The sequence below is a fragment of the Narcine bancroftii genome, chromosome 3, assembly GCF_036971445.1.
Source record: "Narcine bancroftii isolate sNarBan1 chromosome 3, sNarBan1.hap1, whole genome shotgun sequence".
Classification (NCBI taxonomy): Eukaryota; Metazoa; Chordata; class Chondrichthyes; order Torpediniformes; family Narcinidae; genus Narcine; species Narcine bancroftii.
Window position 1 is genome coordinate 14543289 of NC_091471.1, and position 20265 is coordinate 14563553.

At 45.5% G+C, this 20265-nt stretch overlaps 1 long non-coding RNA gene across 1 annotated transcript in view; it reads left to right on the forward strand.

The window, feature by feature from the left end:
* Positions 1-20265, forward strand: part of LOC138756053 (uncharacterized) — an 82447-nt gene that overhangs the window by 16572 nt on the left and 45610 nt on the right. The window contains exon 2 of the long non-coding RNA XR_011352705.1: positions 11221-11298. This is a non-coding gene — a long non-coding RNA (uncharacterized lncRNA). The remainder of the gene's footprint in view (positions 1-11220; positions 11299-20265) is intronic.

Sequence of the window (20265 nt, forward strand, 5' to 3'; positions counted from 1 at the left end):
AGGTGCAATGGGGGATTCTCCGAGCTGGAGATTATACCTACAGAAGGAGGGTTAGGTAAGTCCTCCTCCTGGCCATGTTCTCCACTTTCAGGTGGCCACCCGACAGCCGCACTGGGGTAGAATAGGCAGCTTTACACTCAGGTATTCTGGCCACCTGAAAGTGACTTTAGCCTTACTTGAGAATGACCTATGTATTTAAAGAAACACACTTCGTGATGTGTTCTCACTGGCTTGTGTACTTACCTCGGCGTGGAGAGCAATGCAAGAGGTCTCACGGATGATGAAATAAATTTTGCTGAGGTCAAAGGAACTTTCCTGCTCCCATCACGGCAATGGCATCATGAAGAAGGCACATCAGTGCCTCTCCTTCCTCAGGAGTTTGTAGATATTTGATATGACATCGGAAACCCTGGTAGGTTTCTACAGATGTGTGATGGAAAGTGTGCTGCTGACCGGCTACATCATGGTCTGGTAAGGAGACATCAATACCCCTGAGCATAAAGCTCTGCAATAGGTTGTGGACACACCCTTGGACATCTCAGGTAAAACTCTCCACACTAGCGAGAACATCTCTACAGGGAACGCTGCTGTCAGAAAGCAGCAGGATCCACACCATCAAGCAAACACTCTGTTCCCACTGCTGCCATCAGGAAAGAGGTATCGGAGCCACAAGACTCACACCACCAGGTTCAGGAACAGCTGCTCCCCTCCACCACCAGACTCCTCAATAACAAATTCAGTCAAGGACTCGCTTAAGGACTCTTGCTTGTGCCCTTTTTTTTCTATCTCTGTATAGGACTGTCTGTTTGTCTACATTGAGTCAGGGTCTTTACTGCACTGCGGTAATCCTGCTTCACCCACAGGAAAACAAATTTCAGGGTTGTTTGTGATGTCATTTAGACAATAAAGCTGAAATCTGAAATCAGATCAGCGAGCAAGTCTAAATTCAGCAATGGGTAGTGAGTGGGACCCTCCTGATCAGATCTCCTGCAAGAAAATGCATTGATAATCTACCTCCTAAGGAAGATACATTTACAAAGAAGCTCTGGAAGTGGATGCAATGGCCCTAGTTGAGGTGGTCTCCAAGCAGTCAGGTAATAATGGATCCAAACTGTTCCCAGGAACATACACTGAGATGAGCATCCACTGTAGCTGGATAATCATCAACCTGGTGAAGGACGCAGGTGGAAGGAGAAGTCCACAAGCAAACGCTGCTGGCAGACGCATACTGGGGTGCAAGAGCACTGAAAGATGCACTGAAGCTTGGTGCAGTGCCCACAAAATCTCATGGAGATGGAAAATAGTCTAGGGCCTCATTACCACTGGATACTGAAGGGCTGGGCCCTGTGCACCAATCCCTCAAACACTTGTTGGATTCACTCTTTAGGGAGGAATCATGAGGCAATGAAAGCCTCACCGTCCGAAGATAAGGTGTGGGTCATTTAGGACTGAGATGAGGAGGAATGTTTTTACTCGGATTGTGAACTTGTGGATCGATTAGATTTGTCTGACTCTGACTCTGGGGGTAGTGGAGAACCAAGCACAGTGGAGGGTAAAGAAGAAATGGAGAGTTACCTGAAATGAGGACAATCTCCCCATGTGCTGCCTGACCCGCCAACTTCCTCCAGTCGCCCACTCATGTTACCAAACCGGCACTAACAGAGTGCCAGAGACCCACATGTTGATGCCGAAAAGAACTTCGGTTAAGTGGGTTTTGGGTGATCGGAAACGAACTGTATTGCAATCTTTAAGAAAAATCTTGGATGGACACTTGGGTTTCGAGTGATATGGCCAAATGCAGGTAGGTGGGGCTGGCATATTTTGGTCAGCATGAGCAAGTTGGGCTGAAGGGCCTGTTCCAATGCTATATGTCTCTATGATTCAGTGACTCTCAAACAGTCATGCTCAAACTTTTTTGGGGGCTATGGCCCCCATGGGACTCTACTTAGAATTTGACATACTTACCGACACTGAAATAAGGAATGAGGATGTGTCTATTCCTGACATCAATACAGAGTCAGCCTGCTGAATCACAGAAAGTAATGAGTCAACTCAACAGACTGGTTGATGCCTAATCCCTGCAACGAGAACATCAGAAACGAGCACATGGTTGATGAGGTCGATCATCTAAGGCAGCCAATCAGCAGACTATTTCTGTCATGGTGCAAAGGGGAAAGGGGGAGGGGTACTTACATTTTATATGTAAATGAGTCTTCTGTAGCAATTGTTGTAAATTTAATTTTGACTTTGGGATATTTTAGAGTACTGCTACAAATAAGATAAGGAGAGCCTCAGAACATCTGCAGGATACATACATGGATAGGGAAGACATAGAAGGATATGGGGCAAATTTAGGGGAAATGGGACGAGCAGCTCCTGGAATGGTAGGATGTGTCTATGAATAAATCTGATTTACCTGTTTTGTTAAAATGCTAGAAACCCAGTTTGACCATTGTCATGTGACTCTTGTGACTTTGCTTTTCCCAATTGAGTTGCGACTATTAAATCCAAAATGGAGCCAAGAAATGGCGACATCCTTGTGATGCCTGGATAGCAAGCAAAATGGGCTTTTCACTCTATGTGACAGTAAGGGCGGCATGGTTAACGTTGCAGTTAGCACGACGCTGGTAACAGTGCCAGCGATCAGGACTGGGGTTCGAATCCTGCGGTAACTCGAAGGGGTTTGCGTGTTCTCCCCATGTCCAAGGGGGTTTCTTCCGGTTTTCTCTCCGCCTCCAAAATGTACCAGGAGTGTAGGTCAATTGGGCACAGGTTTGTGGGCCAAAAGGGCCCATTACCATGCTGATTGTCTAAGTTTAAAACTCAGCTCAGACAGGCAACTTGTTCAGAATGGACAACTTGGGCTGAATGGCCTGTTTCCATATTGTTTCATTCTGACCCTGTGCTACCTTCTTCAAAGAAGATGGCACGTGATGTCAAACAAAATGTACACGCACTATTCACACACAACTCAAATCCATATTTATACCACAAATTGTTGAACCTATATTTTGTCATGCATCATTTATTAATTAATATTTTGAGAATCAATGGGTGTATCCATTATGAATTAATGTGATTGATTCTGATCTCTTCTTATTGAAAATATTATCCGGTTTCTATAAAAAGAGAGCAGATGAAGGGTCCATTACAACATTTAAGTGGAATTCATTAACTGAGTGCAGAGATACAGTTGCATTTTATTTGTTTTTGAGATTTTTTTTAACGAAACAACTACAGCAAGTAAGGATCTTGGTGCATGTGTATATTCTACACTGTGTACAACAATAAATTCAGCATCCTTGTGAATTGGAAGTGACCAGAGGAGTTCCTCTCACAACTGAAGATCAATGTTTGAGAATGGGATTAATGCAGTGGTTCACACTTCCTACCTCTTGATACTTCCTCATGAGCATATGCATTTAAAAGGAGAGCTTAGGCGGCATTAGTTCAGTACAGGAGAAGATGATGGTATTGGGTATACATGCAGGCAGTCCTGAGACAATCGATGATCCTACTCCCCTCTTGGCTTCCATTCAGAGTGTATGGAGGTGACAATGAGGACAGCTGGAGGAACTCAACAGGTCAGGCAGAATCCACAGAGAGAAATGGTCAGTCAGTGTTTCAAGTCTGGACCCATTATCCAGTCACAGTAACCGATTAATATGTAGGAGTGGCTTGACATCGAATAACTTAAATAGTTTGGATTTGGCCTTTGGCTTAAACATATGTATAAATATAGCTGACTCCTTAAATCAGTGGTTCTCAACCTTTTCCTTTCCACTCAAATCCCACTTTAAGTAATCCCTAGGCCATCGGTGCTCTGTGATTAGTCAGGGATTGCAAAAGGTAGGATGTGAGAGGGAAGGGAAGGTTGAGAATCAATGCTCTAGACCCAATTGTTACTGAAATATTTTGTTTGAGAAAAATTGTCATTGGGCCATTTCCTTTGGAGTTATGAAACCATGCACAAAACAAGTCAATTAGGGACAATTAAAACAGTAGTTTTCAAATTTTTTCTTTCCACCCACATCCCACCTTAAGCAATCTCTTACGAATCACAGAGCACCAATGACATAACGGATACTTAAAGTGGTACGTGAGTGGAATGAAAAAGGCTGAGAACCACTGCCTTAAATATTAAAATTCTTAGTGTATATTTCAGCCAAAATTATCAAACCCCTTTATTCTCTTTGTGGTAGTAAAGGATCTGCAATGAAATTTCAAATTAAATTGTTTTGTTTCAGAAATTGAGTAGTACATCTTAAATTTCTTCATTATGATTTAGAGGCATTTGTTTAGTGAATGTATCAGGTCAGATGTCAGGTATCAGGCAGCGTTTTATTGTCACTTTAACACCATATTGTAAAGCAGTGCCATTGAATTAAACTGAGACAACGTTCTCGAGATCACAGTAATTATACAAAAGCTGCTTGACAAAAGAGTACTACATACAATTAATTTTTCAGAGATTAGATAATGGCACAAGTAGACACTAGATGCAAACTAGACGTTAAAAATGTCCGCAAATTCAAGTAGAGAACATTCCCCAATCCACAGGGGCTGCTACGGGCTTCTAGTCATGCAGCCATCACAGGTCAGGTCACGGACCTCTCCAGGACAAGGAGTTAAAAGTCTGCTAGCATTAGCTACCACATAGTCATAGTTGATGGAGATCCCAAAAGCTCTGGTGCCGTCCACCACGAGGTCCATGGCATTGCATCCTCTAGACCTCCAAACTCACCACGAGGCCAAGGACAGCACATGCTCTAGACTTCAGAACTCACCCCAAGGCCAAGGACAATGGATCTCCAGACCTACGACCTGCCACGTTTCTGCAGCCCCAGTCATAACCGGACGCCACCTCTGATTCCGTCGCTCCATCCTCTCCTCTCAACCCCCAGCAGTGGACATCGCTGACGTTGACCCAAAGAGTCTGGAAAGCCGTTGGGCCACAACGACACAAAGTGGGTTGACCTCCTCCTCTAGGCTGCGCCTGAAGCTCCATTCTTCAGCGGAGGAGTTCTCCTCAACTTCAGAGCACTCCCCACTTGCAAGCCTCGATTCACTGCGATCCAAAGTCCAACTTTATTGGATCAAAAGTTGTGCACGGCATCAGCTTATGAGTTCCCGCAGCAACCATAGTCCAGAGTAACCACTGAGGGCTGTACCCGCGCTGTTGTGTTAAACAAGAATCTCTCCAGATGCTGGTGCCAAGTGCAATGCCCAGGAGAAACTCAGTAGGTCACGCAGTGATGGATAACCAATAATTCGCGGGAAGGGGGTGGTCAAACACAAAAGCGTGCTGACACTTTGATTTTAGTAAAAACGTAGAAATGCTGGAAGAACTCAGCAGATCTCGCAGCATCCATAGGAGGAAAGACATATTAGTGATGTTTTGGGCCTGATCCCTTCTTCAAGGTTAGAGTAAAAAGCAGGCACACCTTGAAGAAGAGCTCAGGTCCAAAACTGACAAGTGCCTGACTAAAAGAAAGGGCAGGGGGAGGAGTACAGACCAACAGACAAAAGGTGCTAATTGGATATGGAGAGGAGAAAAGATGAGAATTCACAGATTTACCCCGCCCCCTCCCCCATACAATTCTCCTGCCCTGTTATCCATGTCTCCTGGCTATGGACCCACACTCATCTCCCTACTCTTTTTCCCCTTCACTCCCTACCTCTTTATTCAGGCACCTACCTGCCTATCTTTTGCTTGTACCTTGACAAAGGTCTCAGGCCTGAATTTTTGGTTGGATATCTATTGATGCCACGGGACCTGCTGAGTTTCTCCAGCAATTTTGTGCATTTACTAAGACAGCAGGGTCTGAAGACTTCCTTGTTTCAGTCTAACTGTGGTAACTCTTTACTATAAAAATCCTAAATTGCAACCATTAATTGCGGTCCATTATTTTCTGGCACTTCACTATCTGCAGAAAGTATCCATGATCCTCTGGATCTCTGTCGGGACTGGCATCACATTCAACGGACAGCGGAAATTGCTCACATCTGTTTGACAGATAGATTTTCATTTGCAACTGTCACAATGATCTAACGTTATTTTTCAGCTCTCAAACAATTTTCAGCCAGGATCGGATGCCAATCAGACTGTACTTTTTTCGCACTCTGTACATTTTTTTTTATTGAGCACGAACATAAATTCTGCCCAGGAGGCTCATAGCGTATGGAGCAACTATGTGCAGTCTTGACAAAATAGATAGGGTTCTTGCTCCAGCTAAAATTGTGTGCGTTGGTCATAAAAGCACCTTTGCCAAACTTGTCCTTGGCATCATCTTCTATTGACTAGAAAGCTTTTCATCAGCGGTTCAATCTACAATGGGAACCTGAAACTGCGAGCTGCTGGGCAGTGAGGGGTCAAAGGACTCACACCAGGCTGTGGGCTACTGGTATTGGAAACAGGATCCCAGAGGGTGCTGAATGCAAGGAGGACTCCCAAAGGGCACTGGGCGCCAAAGGCTTCCCCGTCGTGTCAGCGATTTGCATCTAAGTTCATGGTTGCCGATATCTTGAATTGGACTGGAGTCTTGAGTGGCTGAGGCGAATCCACGGACATTCGGTGACTCTGAGTGGACTTTTGTTTCTTTCTCTGACTGTAAGGGGCGCCGGGCAATGCTACTAACAAATCTTTGCCTGTCTTATAGCAGACTAACGGCCATTTTGTGTAATATTATATTTCTATTTTATTACAAGGCAATAAATTAAATAAAAAGAGAAACAGGCATTATTAGTTAGAGTAGAGATTCCAAAAGTGGACGCTGCCTCTCCCCTGTGGGCGGTGAAAAGATCCAAGGAGGCGGTGATGAAAAAGGGGGAACTCAGAGACTTTTTTGAACCTTCAGTCTTCTTATTATTTCATCTGCTGCAAAGTTTAATGAAGAAACCAGTGCAACAATTTTCTGGCCAGACTCCAGATGGCAATGGTGAGCAGTCAACAGCAAAAAGGCGATCTGGCAAGAGCTGGCCTCAGTGGCCGCCATGTTGTACTGGCGTCACTACCCCCACCCCACCCCACTCTGAGCCGCCTCAAACCTCCCCAACCTGCTCAGTGCTGCCACCAATCCCCCAACCCCGCCTCGCTCCGTGCCGCCATTATACCTCCCACCCTTTGTGCCCTAGAGTCCAAGGGGGTGGCAGCACACAAATATTTAGGAACCCCTGCGTTAGCACAACGCAGTTACACCACCAGCGACTGGGGTCTGAATCCAGCACTCTGTATGGAGTTTATATATTCTCCCTTGTGTCTGCATGTGTTTCCTCCGGGTGCTCCGGCTTCCTCCCAGCATTCAAAATGTAATGGGGCTGTAGGTCAGTTGAGCATAATTGGGCGGAATAGGCTCGTGGGCTGGAAGGGCCTGTTACCATTCTGTATGTCTAAAAGAAAATCATAGTCAATTGGCATCACCTTATATTGAGCGTATTTTTTTTCTCGCTATGGTTCACTGGACTTAAACCTGAAACAAGACTTTCAGAAAGAAAGAAAATACAGAAACACTCAGCAGGTCAAGTGGCATCAATGGAAAAAGAAATAGATTTTACACCAGTTCTATTTTAAAAAATATTTTATTTAAGTTTTAAGAAAAAAAAACAGAATATAGGAATCAAGTAATATAATAACAATAATTCATTGAATGTAACATCATAGAAAAATATTCATTAGGTCCAAAATAAAAAAGGGAGAGACCCTCATCTCCCAGCACCCCTCCCCCAGGTTTGAAAGAAAAGGGGACAGATGGCTGGAAATAGAGGGAGATAAAAAGAGAAGAAAAACCAAAAGGAGCAAGGTTCGACATCTTGAGTCACATCATTTTAAAAGTATTAAATTTCTAATAAGAAGTACTCTAGTTGAAAAATATCAAAATAAATTATACAATCTGGGCATTTAAGTAATCTAAATAAGGTTGCCAAATTTTGATGAGCATGCTATATCTATTCCTAAGACTCTAAGAAATCTTCTCAAGGAGAATACAACTCTGCACTTCCATGTTCCAACGATCTATGTGAAGTAGAGAATCAGATTTCCATGTTACCGCTAAGTATTTCCTGGCTATTGACAATGCAATTTTAATCAATTTCAATTTAATTCAGGAGGTTAACTTTTATAACTGCCAAGTTCCCCATAAGGAACAGTTAGGGGTCTAGAGGGAAGATCACGTACACAACTGTTGTCAACACTTTCCCCAATTCTATCCAAAAGGGTCTTAATTTTGTGCAAAGCCAGGTGGAATGTAAAAAAGGTATCAACATTGATACCACACCTAAAACACCCAGCAGAAAATTCTGGTTTATTTTTATGCATCTTTTGAGATGTGAGATAGAATTGGTGCAAAAAATTATAATGAACCAGTCTAGATCTAGAATTAATTAATACTATCTACACATAGATCTGACCAGCATTGTGGATTGATTACAGTGCCCAGATCCAATTCCCACCTCTTCCTCGATCTATGTAGTCCAAATTTTGGGCTTTGATCTTGGATCAGAGCATATACATTAGATATAAATTTGGTTGCATTCCCCTTTCGAATGAGAATTTCCGCATTGGTAGGACCATTAATGGTCCTCACTTTTCCCTCAAAAAAGATCCCAATTGGAGATAGCAGAATGTGTTGTTTGGTAAATTATATTTATGTTTAAGTCCCTCAAAAGACATAAATTACCTCTGGTGATCATAACAATCTTCAATGCACCTGTACCATGTTGGTACCAGGTCGCCAAGATTCTACTACCCATGGATATTAAACTGTTTTCCGATAAAGACATCTCTGAGGGTAATCCCTCTTGAATCCCACAAATTGTTTAATTTTATTAACAACAGTTCTATTCTGAAACATCATCTGTTTCTCAATACGCTCAATATAAGGTGATGCCAATTGAGACATACAGAACGGTAACAGGCCCTTCCAGCCCACGAGCTGAATGTTTCTGGCATGTTCCATTTTAGTTTCATTTTCCAGCATCTGGAGATTTTGGTTTCGACAGGACTGCAGAGTCAACGAGAGTGACATTTGTCTTGTCTAGGAATTAGCCCACATGGCAAAATAATGCAGGATGAATGTGTGAGAAAGATGGGGGAGAGAGGTTGAGGATGATTGCCATTGAATGACCTTCCTGACTGGTATGTATAAAATAAAGAATCATCTCCACCATCCTATAATGTCACATTCAGTCTCTTCTTCCACTTGGCAATGTCTCTCTTTTCACTTTTGTTTAATAAATGAAGATGATTTTGCCCTGACATTTGTCATTTTCAACATTGTGCTATTTCCATAAAGATTTGGCAACTTGAGTGGATTCCACACAGCTGAGAATATGACATTGGGTTGATTGCCAATTAGGAAATATTTATCTTTTCAGATCTTTTCAAGCCCAGGTTCGTAAGTCCCTCTGTTTATTTTTTTAGCTCATTCACAGACTCTAGCTGCTACAGCTGATAGATAATTACTGTCCACCCCAGTACATTAAAGCCTATATCTGGCACCTATGGGAATTGGTTGATGCCGGATAAGTGTATTTTCCGGTTGCTTGGGACTTACTCCTACTTCTTCTTTGGCTTGGCTTCGCGGACGAAGATTTATGGAGGGGTAATGTCCACGTCAGCTGCAGGCTCGTTGTTGGCTGACAAGTTCGATGCGGGACAGGCAGACACGGTTTCAGCGATTGCAGGGGAAAATTGGTTGGTTGGGGTTGGGTGTTGGGTTTTTCCTCCTTTGTCTTTTGTCAGTGAGGTGGGCTCTGCGGTCTTCTTCAAAGGAGGTTGCTGCCCGCCGAACTGTGAGGCGCCAAGATGCACGGTTTGAGGCGAGATCAGCCCACTGGCTGTGGTCAATGGGGCAGGCACCAAGAGATTTCTTTAGGCAGTCCTAGTACCTCTTCTTTGGTGCACCTCTGTCACATTGGCCAGTGGTGAGCTCGCCATATAACACGATCTTGGGAAGGCAATGGTCCTCCATTCTGGAGACGTGACCTACCCAGCGCAGTTTGATCTTCAGCAGCGTGGATTCGATGCTGTCGGCCTCTGTCATCTCGAGTACTTCGATGTTAGGGATGAAGACGTTCCAATGAATGTTGAGGATGGAGCGGAGACAACGCTGGTGGAAGCGTTCTAGGAGCCGTAGGTGATGCTGGTAGAGGACCCATGATTCAGAGCCAAACAGGAGTGTGGGTATGACAACGGCTCTGTATATGCTAATCTTTGTGAGGTTTTTCAGTTGGTTGTTTTTCCAGACTCTTTTGTGTAGTCTACCAAAGGCGCTATTTGCATTGGCGAGTCTGTTGTCTATCTCGTTGTCGATCCTTGCATCCGATGAAATGGTGTAGCCGAGATAGGTAAACTGGTTGACCGTTTTGAGTTTTGTGTGCCCGATGGAGATATGGGAGGGCTGGTAGTCATGGTGGGGAGCTGGCTGATGGAGGACCTCAGTTTTCTTCAGGCTGACTTCCAGGCCAAACATTTTGGCATTTTCCGCAAAACAGGACGTCAAGCGCTGAAGAGCTGGCTCTGAATGGGCAACTAAAGTGGCATCATCTGCAAAGAGTAGTTCACGGACACGTTGCTCTTGTGTCTTGGTGTGAGCTTGCAGGCGCCTCAAATTGAAGAGACTGCCATCCGTGCAGTACCGGATATAAACAGCGTCTTCAGTGTTGAGGTCTTTTATGGCTTGTTTCAGCATTATGCTGAAGAAGATTGAAAAGAAGGTTGGTGCAAGAACGCAGCCTTGCTTCACGCCATTGTTAATGGAGAAGGGTTCAGAGAGCTCCCTCAATGTCTAACTAATACACCTACAATAGGAATAAACAGTTCAAAGGACAAAGACAAAAATACTATACTATCCTTAAACTGAACAAACTTCACTTTGCACCTTTAACCATCGCTACATCTGCAGGTTCCTCCCCCTCCACGAAACTGCCCGAAAGACAAACAATAACGTTATAATTAACCCTCACCCCCCCCCACTAAGTTTACAGATATAGCCGCATCAATCAGCTGTTCATCCTGAGTGACGCCATTGCTGTTTCACACAACTTTATTCAAACAACTTCTATGAGCAAAGGAAAACCTAGACAGGCCACTGGCCTGAATATTTCATCTTCACCAAAGGTTTATGTGTAACTTCAGAGAACATTTACTTTTACCATTTTAAACTTACATGTTTTTTACCTATTATTTTATTCCTAACTATTTTCTTCATTTTTTACCCCCAGGTTGCTTGAGGCTGCCAGTTGCTTCACTTCCAGACAGCAGTTGTTTTACTGTAAATAGTGGGCATGAACCATCGTGAGGTCAGTGGTCTCAAATCTCTGGCGACTCACAGTCACTGTTATGGATGTGAACATTTTAATGCAAGATCATGTTGTTACTTGAATTAATATTCCCTCCTTTGTTGGTGGGGTGTGAACTCATGACCCTAAATCAAAGGTCAAGGCCCTCTGTCATTTTTGCTCTTAACCTCATCACATGCCATCATATACCTTGCACAAAAGATTCACAAGAACAAGGAGGAGAGGCTAGATGCAAGACATGTTAGAGGAACTCAGTGGGTCTGGTGGGATAAGCTTGGACCTTTCTCCTTGGAACACAGGAGGCTAAGTGTAAACGTTATGGAGGTTTTCAAAATCATTAGGAGAAGAGATGGAAGAAATAGCATTAATCTTTTTGCCCAGGTGAGAGAGGAAAGATTTAGCAGGTACCTGAGAGGCATTTTCTTTACATATATGGTATAGACCATAAGACAGGAGCAGAAATAGGCTATTCAACCCATGGAGTCAGGCTCCTTCCATTTAATCGTGAGCTGATCCATTTTCCCACATTGCCCCACTGCCCGGCCTTCTCTCCATAACCTTCAATGCCCTAAGAACCTATCAATCTCTGACTTAAATACACCCAATATCTTGGCCTCCACAACCGCCTGTGGCAACAATTTCCATAGCTTACCACCCTCTGGCTAGAAATTCTTCTGCATCTCTGTTCTAAGTGGATGCCCTTCAATCCTGAAGTTGTGCCTTCTTTCCCACCATGGGAAGCAGCCTTTCTACATCTACTCTGTCCACGCCTTTCACATTCAAAATGTTTCAAAGGGCCCCCTCATTCTCCTAAATTTTAACAAGCTAAGAGCTATCAAACACCCTTCATTATGACAACCCTTTCATTCCAGGAATTATCCTGGCGAGCCTCGCCTGAACCCTCTCCAATGCCAGCACATCCTTTCTTAAATGAGGATCTGCCGGAGGAAGTGATAGAAGCAGAGGCAAATGTAAAGTTTATTCAGACAGGTGCATGGGTAGGAAAGGTTTAAAGAGCCCAAGAAATCACAGGCAAAACCCTCTACAGGGAGAGCAGCAGCAATCATTAAGGATCCACACCACCCAGGTTCAGGAATAGCTGCTACCCCTCCACCATCAGACTCCTTAACAACAAAAATCAAACAGGGACTCATTTAAGGACTCTTACATTTGCACTTTATAGATTTTTTTTAATTGTCTCTGTATTGTACAGTCAGTTTGTTTACATTTTTTATCCATTTGCAATTCCTTATTTGTTTAAATGTGTACATTTTTTTGAACTACCAATAAGTGATCATTCTGCCTCGCCTGCAGAATAAAGGATCTCAGAATTGGATGTGATGTGATATGATGTATGTACTCAGACAATAAATCTGAAATCTGAGGATATGGGCCGAATACAAGCAAATGGGAGTAATTTGATCATCGTGAGCAAGATGGGCCAAAGGACCTGATTCTATGTAATTTTTCAATTCTACACATCATGAGCAGACATGCCTTCACTCGTCTTGGTCCTACGGTCTCCTTGCTACATCCTCTCCAAACACTTGCTTAAAATGCTCCCTTTTGGACATTGAAGCGTTAACTATTTCTCTCTCCTCAGATGCTGCCTGAGCAGTCAAGTATCCTCAACATTTTCATTTCAGATTTCCAGCATCTTCAGTTTTGATTCTCAAACAATAAGAATGAATGTGGTAGGGCAGCACGGTTGGCGTATTGGTCAGCGCAGCGCGTTTACGGCGCCATTGATCGGGACCGGGGTTCAAATCCTGCGCTGTCTGCAAGGAGTTTGTACGTTCTCTCCGTGTCTATGTGGGTTTTCTCCAGGGGCTCCTGTTTCCTCCCGCCGTTCAAAATGTACCAGGGGAGGGTGAAGGTTAATTGGGCGGCAGAAACTCATGGGCCGAAATGGCTTGTTACCGTGCTGTAGGTCTAAATTTAAATCTAAATCTAAAAAAAATGAAGAAAAAATCCATTTGTGCTCTAAAGTCTGAATTAGTAAGATTAAAAATAACTGCTGGCTGCATATATGATTTATATTCATTTTTATTCAGAAATCAATGGCAAAATTAGAGAGGGGAATTATTCTATTGCCAGCAATTATTCTTCATATGGATGACTGAACCTGAAGCTTGCCAAATATTTGTAAGCATTAAAATATGATTTGTGTTGACTGATCACCACCAAACATGTTAAATGGTGCAGAATTGATGGATTGCTTTGGAAGGGAAGAAGGGTGCACAGAAAACAAATCTAAATTTCATCTATTACTGTTGTGGTGAGGCATTGGGCAGAGATATTTTGGAGCACAGTCTGGAGAAGTATTGTTGGTCTTGAGGGAAACCGTGGATGATTGCAGAACTTACAAGAATGCATTGAGGCAGTCTTCAGAGTATTTTAAAGCATCTGTGAAATGAGTTATTAGTTGGTGGATTTGAGATGATTGATGTGACTTGGTGGCACCAGCGAAACTTAGAAAAATCCTGCAAGTTTCCAGCAGAGGTAGGCAAGTTGCTTCCATTGGTGGGGGAGACCAGAACAAGGGGGACTCAAGCCTAAAGTTCAGGGTAGTAGATTTAGGATGGAGTTGAGGAGGCTTTACCCAGAGGGCAGTGAAACTATGGAATTTGCTGCCCATTGAAGCAGTGGAAGCGTCCTCAATAAATATATTTAAGACAAGGTTGGATAGAGTTTTACATAGTAGGGGATTTAAGGGATATGGGGAAAAGGCAGGTCGGTGGAGATGAGCCTAACATCAGATCAACCTTGATCTGTTTGAATGGCGGAGCAGGCTCGAAGGGCCAGATGGCCTCTTCCTGTTCTTGGTTCTTATGCTCTTATCCTCTCTTTTTCTGTAACCATCCCACTCTGGCCTGTCTACTCTCCAACACTTTCTATATTATCCTGCTGGCCTTGCTTGCAATTTGCCATTCTTCCTTTTCACTGCAAACCTACACTCAGCAATCGTGCTCTTCACATGGCTGTCTGAATATTAGAGACACCCTGTCAGTCTGCTCACAGAAGAACTCTTCTCACTCTACAGGACATTTTATGACATATAAACACATTAGTAGGAGTTATTCTTGCCTTTGGTCAGATCATAAGCAGGAGTAGGTGATTTTCCCAACGATCTCTCTGAAAACCTGATCCCCCGATTTCTTTAATGTCCAAAAAAAATTATCTCATGTTTAGGCTTAATGCACCCAATGACTGACTGTTCACTCTTCAGGGATAGAGAAATCTAAGAGTTTACAACCCTCAGTCAATTCATAGAGTAACATGCATAGTAACCTGGCCCTTCCACCCAACTAGTCCATGTTGACTAAGGTGCCCGTCTTTGAGTCATATCTCTCCAAGCCCTTCCTATCCATGTACCTGTCAAGTTTATTGTCATCTGATTGCACAAATACAACCCAGCATTTTGCAGGCCAGTTTGAGTCTCTGAGCGCAGGCCACTACACGAACACCACCCCCCCCCCCAGAACCGGCAACCAGACTGTACCCTTAGGTGACCTGTCCCTGCATCGTGGGGAAGGAGTGTAGACCACCTCATTACAGTCCAGATGTGCTGATTTCAGGGAAAAGGTTTCCTCCTTGCCACCAATGTCGAGGATGAGGGTGGAACCATTGTCCCTAATGACCGTGTAGGGCCCCTCGTAGGGTTGTAGCAGTAATGGCCTGTGTGTGCCTCTCCTCACGAACATGTACCAGCAAGTCCTTAGGTCCTTCAGGATGCTATAATTGGACTGGCCATGTGGTGGGGGCTGCTGCAGGATCAAGGACCCAAGCTTCTGCCGTAGGATCTCAAGGTTCACCGCTGGGTCTTACGGGTGTTTATCGGGGGCGAGAAATTCCCCAGGGATGATAAAAGGTGCACCATAGACCATCTCCACTGCCGAAGCATTGAAGTCCTTCAGCCCAGTGCGGATTCCCAGCAGGACCCAAGTCAGTTCATCCATGCAGTTGGGTCACTTGAGCCGGGCCATCAAGGCTGCCTTGAGGTGCCTGTGGAAGCACTCCAACAACCCGTTGGCCTGTGGGTGATACACCAAGGTGTGGTGGACCTTCCTAGCCAGAAAGTTAGCCAGCACCGCCCAGAATCTGGAGGTGAATTGTCCTCTTCTGTTCAAGATGAGGCACCGTAGGACCCTGAATATGGACACCCATGTGTCAACTAGTGCCCTGGTGCAGGTTTCTGTGGTGCTATCAGCCAGCAGGACTGCCTCCGGCCACTTTGTGGAGTGGTCTAGCATAGTCAGGAGGTATCTCGCCCCACAGTAAACTGATAATGACCCCATTAAGTCGATGTGCACGTGGTTGAACCTGCGCCACACCAACTCAAAAGTCTGTGTGGGCATTCTGGTGTGAACCTGCACTTTGGAATGGATGACTGACTGTTTGTGCAAGTCTTGGCTCACTGACTGACCTATTTATGGAGGCCATGCCAGACAAACCTGTTGGCCAGCATTTTGACTGCGGCACGGATGGCGGGGCGGCCATTTTGTGAATAGCATCGAAAATCTGGTGTCTCCATGCAGCCGGGATGATGGGGAAGGGTTTGGCGGTAGAAACGTCACAAAGCCGTGTCAAGTTACCTGGGCCAACAGGTACATCCTCCACCCTAAGACCAGAGATGGCTGACCTGTAAGCAGGGATCTCAGGATCTTGATGCTGTGCTTTGGATAGGGCCCCGTAATCACCCCCTTGGACAAGGCGTGTATCGATTCAATCGTGGGGCATGGCAGAGTGTCGGCCACCACGTTATATTTCCCCACAATATGCTGAACGTCCATGGTAAATTCGGACACGTAGGATAAATGCCTCTGCTGTCGGAACGACCACGCATCCGAGACCCATTGGAAAGTGAATGAGAGTGGCTTGTGGTTAGTGAACACCCTAAATTTCTGCTCTTCCAAAAAGGAATGGAAAAGTCTTACCGCCAAGTACAGATAAATGCTGTATTTGAATTTTGGGGGGCAGAGGTGCATGCTGGGGTTCTCAATGGCCCTCGATGAGTTGTTCTAGCATGCCCCCTACCACTGTGCTGGAGGCATTGACAGTCATAGTGGTAGGTGCCTCCGGTCTGGATGGACCAGGAGGGTGGCGTTAGCCAGCGCGTCTTTGGCCCTCTGGAACACCCTGGAGGATTCCTAATCACAAGCAATGTCTTTTTCCGTGCTGATCATAAGCGCAAAGAGGGACGCATGATGCGTGCCACTGCCAGTATGAACGTGTGGTAAAAGTTTATCATATCGGTGAATCTCTGCAGTCCTTTCACCGTGCGTGGCTTAGCAACATACCAAACACCTCAACCTTCTCAGGGAGGGGTCTGGCCCCGTGCTTGTTAATTCTTTGCCCCAGGATGGTCTCCAGACTGAACTGGTTCTTAGTGAGGTTGATGGTCACCCCACACTCACTCAACCAAGTGCACAGTTGTCTCAGGTGGGGAGTGTGCTCTTTGCGGCTGCGGCTAGCAATGAGGATATTGTCAAAATAGATGAACGCAAATGGGAGGTCCCGGCCCACTGTGACCATCAGCCACTGGAAAATTTGTGCCGCATTCTTTAGACCGAAGGGCATGTGGAGAATTCAAAACCAAAGGGGGTTATGGTTGTAGTCTTGCGGACATCTGGAGAGGGGTGAACTGGGATCGGTGGCACCCCTGGCTGAGGTCCACCTTGGAGAATACCCTTGCCCTGTGAAGGTTGAAGGCAAAGTCTTGGTCGTGGGACACAGAATATCTATCGGGCGTGGTGGTCTCATTGAGGCAGCGGTAGTCACCGCATGGTATCCAACCCCCTGCTGATTTGGACACCATGTGGAGGGGAGAGGTCCAGGGACTCTCAGAGCACTACACAATCCCAAGCTCCTCCATCTTTTTGAACTCCTCCTTGGCCAGGCTGAGTTTCTTGGACGGGAGTCGGTGTGCCGGTGTGGAGCAGGAGGTATATGATACCTTACCCCATGCTTTGGCTCAGCCATGGAGAACTGTGGCACTACTATCGAGGGGAACTCTGTCAGGATGTGGGCAAACTCATTGTCTGAGAGTGTTATAGAGTTCAGGTAGGAGGGAGGGAGGTTTAGTTTTCCCCAGAGGCAGAGCCTCAAAAATTTTTTGGCATTCACCAAGTGCCGTCCTTTGAGGTCGACCAGCAAAAAGTGAGCCCAAAGGAAGTCGGCCCCAGGAGCGGTGGCGCCACTGCCGCAATGGTAAAGGTCCATGTAAGGCGGCTGTTGTCGAAATGAAGGGGGGTGGTGCGGGACCCGAAAGTTCGAATGGAGGAGCTGTTGGCTGCCCTCAGTGCTTGGCCCTGTTTGCCGCAGTGGGTGACAAGGCCTGCAGGGGGTAGGACGCTTATCTCGGCACCAGTGTCAAGCCAGAAACGCCTGTCCAACAGTGAATCCCAGAAGTGGAGCAGCCTATCATGTTGGCCAAACCACCGCAGCCGTCAATGACGGTTGGCTAGGGCGTTTCCAAAAAACCCGCAAGGTGGGAAGCATCGATGGGCCTCTGCGCCCCATCGCTGGTGGTAGTAGCATAGCTGGCCTGGGGTGTTCACTTGCCTCCCCGCTGGCCTTGATCTCGCCCGGGGCTGTTCATGGGGCTTGCTGATGTGGTCTATGATGGCGCTGGTGTCCTTCTTTGCTCTCCAGAGCATGTCCACCCAGGCGGCAATCCTACGAGGGTCACTGAAATCCTCGTCCATGTGGAAGAGCCATACATCATCAGGCAGTTGCTCCAGGAAGATCTGCTTGAAGAGCAGGCAAGGCCTGTGGCCCCTGGTTAACGTGAGCATCTCGCTCATTAGGGCGACGGGGCCCTGTCCCCTAGTCTGTCTCTATGCAGTAATCGGGCGGCATATTCACACTGGCAAAGCCCGAAAATGCGTGTTAGTAGCTCTCTGAGGGCCGCGTATTTGCCTTGATCCAGATGCTGCCATAGGAAATCTATGACCCTTGCCGCTGTGTCCTGATCAAGGGCACTCATGACGTAGAAGTAGTGGGTGTTGTCGGCAGTGATGCAGCGAAGTTGGAACTGGGGCTCAGCCTGTTCGAACCACTTATGAGGTTGTGAGATCCAGAACATCAGGAGCCTGAGGGAGATAGCGTGGATGGTCGCTGATTCTGCTTGATCCGTCATCTTCAGGTCCAACTGCCGGTGGGACCTGTCAGATCATGTTAGGTCTGCCTTGTTCGAGAATGAGTGAGTCAGACACCAGACTGAGTTGAAATCAAGGTTCTTTATTACCGGATTGTAACACTTGCAACTAACAGTGTTAGTTGGAGAAGGCGCATTCTCCCGATATCAGCAAGTGGTGTTTTTTTTATACCTCAGGACACGCACTTAGTAAATTATCATACCATTACATTGTCCAATGAATAAGCTGTTGCTACCCTTCTCAGTTAGTCTGCTGCACATCATCTTGTTATTGCCACACTTATCTTGAGCATACAAGGTCACACCTGCATCCTGTTACTCCTTAGTACTGGGTGACTCCTTCTCCGGTCCCAACTCATGATGTTTTTACCTTACAGTCACCAATGTAGCGTACACGCTACGACAAGTGTGGAAGGAAGACTCATACGTGAGGAGTTGAAATCAAAGTCTGCTTTATTGCACCATCAGCTCTGCTTATATGGCCCCCTGGTGCTGACGTCAGGGGCCCGCGTCATCGGAGCGCTGCCCTCGGATTTGTTGGCATTCCCTCCAGAGTTCCTGTCTTCTCGCCGTGCAGAGGTCACCTGGGACGACGGCCAGTGTCACCCCCAGGTCTGCGCGGTCGCTGCATTCATCGGCCATTTTGTGAGCCTGATCGCTACAACTGAATATTTATATTTGTATTTGCGCAGTCAGTTTGTTTTGTTGAGTACAATTTAGAGTTAACAGTAATTTGAAATTCTGCTTGGCCTTCAAGATAATGAATCTCAGGTTTGGATGTGATATCAGGAATGTACTCTGACAGTAAATCTGAACTTTGAAACTGTGAATGGCTATCAGCTACTACACTATTTATGGAGAGGGGGACAAAGCTTAAAGGGCTAGTTTTTGTACACAAAGTGTAGTGGGTTGCCTGCAACAGGCTGCCAGGGGTAGTGGTGGAAGCAGGTATTGTACTGAAAATAGCCACACCAGCAGAGCGAGTATAAGACAGCTTTAATAAACTAATATGTACACTAAGAGGCCTTGTCTCTCGACAAGACCAACCTGGAAGGCTAGACTGTAGTTCTGGACTGCTTTATAGACAAGGTCACCGGGATGCCCCCTGGTGACCTAGTGGTGTAATTACACCTCACCACAGGTATAACATCAGTGTTTAAGAGGTTTCTAGAGCGGAACATGAATATGAGATGTGCTGGAGGACAGATTTGAGAGGGGTGCTTCACTCAGATGCTAATCCATATCTGGAATGAGCTGCCAGCAGAAGCAAGAATAGTTGCAGTGTTCCAAAGACCCTGGGTGGATATGTGAACAGAAAGAGTTGAAAAGAATATAGACCAAATGAGACCGGCCCAGCATGCCAGATTGAGTGGCAAGGATGTTGGGTTGAAGGCCCTGTTCTGTCCTGAATGGCTCTAGGAGCCTGACGACACTTTGACTCAATTATGGGAATGTGGGGAGAACTGAATGGGATAAGTGTAAATGCCTGCTGGAGGACTGGCTCAGATTTAGAGGGCTAAATGACCTCACTTTCCCTTCTCCATGACAGTGAATCTATCTCTCTACCTGAGGTCAATACCACTGTCTGCACGGGACAGCACGGTCATTCTATTTAGCTTCCGCATTATCTCGCAAATGATTTCACCAATTCATCCTTAAATATTCCAGCCACAGATGCTGTCTGACTTGTTGAGTGCTGCCAGAATTAGCTTTCACTATCTCTGCAGTATTAGCTGTGCTGTTAAAATGACATAAATTATGGAATAATATTTCTATAATTGCCCTAAGTTCAAAATAATTTACTCAGT